Below are 1,268 nucleotides of genomic sequence, written 5' to 3'. Positions count from 1 at the left end.
ACAATCAAAAGCTGAAAGCCCAGGTGAGCTCCGCACCCGACACGCAGGTGTGTGCGAGGCTCTGGGGAGAGGTTCAGCATCTTCAGCCGGGTGCTGGGGGCAGCTCCTGGAGCCTGTCCCGAGGGCTGGCTGCTGAGCCGAGCCCTGCCGCTGCTTTATTTACCAACAGTGCTGCTGGAGTCCCTGGAGACCAGGCCGTTGGCAGCTGCAGGCTGTGGCTCTGTGCTACAGAAGTGACATCATGCCTGGTGTGGCAAAAGAGAGATTGCAGGGCGGCCGGCTCAGCCTGTGGAGAGGGGATCCTCCGCCCTGCGTGATGCTCGGCCTTGCAGACGGGCCATTTCTGCACAGGGTGCGTTGGAAGCCGCAGGGAGCAGGGGTAACTGCTGGTCTGTGGTGTTGCTCTGGCCTCTGGTTAAGGGTGTAGCAGCTTCCTCTTGTGTGCAGAGCTATGCTGAGGTGTAGGGTCAGAGGGTAAAATGTTGAAGGGTCCTTTGTCTTGTGCTTCTGCACAGAAACTTCTGGGTTTGATCTAGAAAAGCCAGAGAAGTTTGAGATCGCAGAAGTAGCCAGGGAGCGTGCTATGGGTCCCTAGCTTCCATTATAATGCTCATTTTTTTAAGTGAAAAGAATGTGAAATGTTCCAGTTTAAAATATTATTTTAATGGTATAGAAAAAGAATTTTAATTTTCTGCCCTTTTCCCCAGAATTTACTGGAGTAAATCTGTCCCCACTGTTTTCTGGCCTCTGTCTTCAGGGGCTGGATAAGATGATCTCCAGATGATCCCTTCCAACCCCTGCTGTTCTCTGTGATTCTGTAAAACACAGAAAGAGGAAGGCCCATCACACTATCACATTCTTAGCTTGCGGACAGTGGTTTAGCAGGAGGTGGATGATACACCTGCCTTCCTGCCACCGCCTTCCTCAGCACCTACTACACACTCCAGATAAGGGTTTTCTGCTAATGCGTTTACGGTTACTTAAAGTTTATGCTGGGTAGCAGAGAGAGGCCTTTGCTGAGTTAGGCTGTTGTAAATGAGCAGATCCTGAGAGAGCTCTATTTATAATCCATGAGAAGATCCTGCCTGGGGAGGATGTGTGTCGTGACTTCATTCTTGCAGAGCACTCCCGTTGATTTTGTTTCAGATCTCATTGCATTGGGGTCCCACGCCTCTGGTTTCTTGTACACGTTGTTTGCTGTGTGAAAGCAGCGCTTGAGTAGAGAATTCAGATGTTCTCTTTTTCTCCTTGGATCCCTAATTCCAGTT

Source organism: Antrostomus carolinensis, unplaced genomic scaffold (genome assembly GCF_000700745.2).
Source record: "Antrostomus carolinensis isolate BGI_N321 unplaced genomic scaffold, ASM70074v2 scaffold17381, whole genome shotgun sequence".
Classification (NCBI taxonomy): Eukaryota; Metazoa; Chordata; class Aves; order Caprimulgiformes; family Caprimulgidae; genus Antrostomus; species Antrostomus carolinensis.
This window is presented reverse-complemented; position numbering follows the sequence as displayed.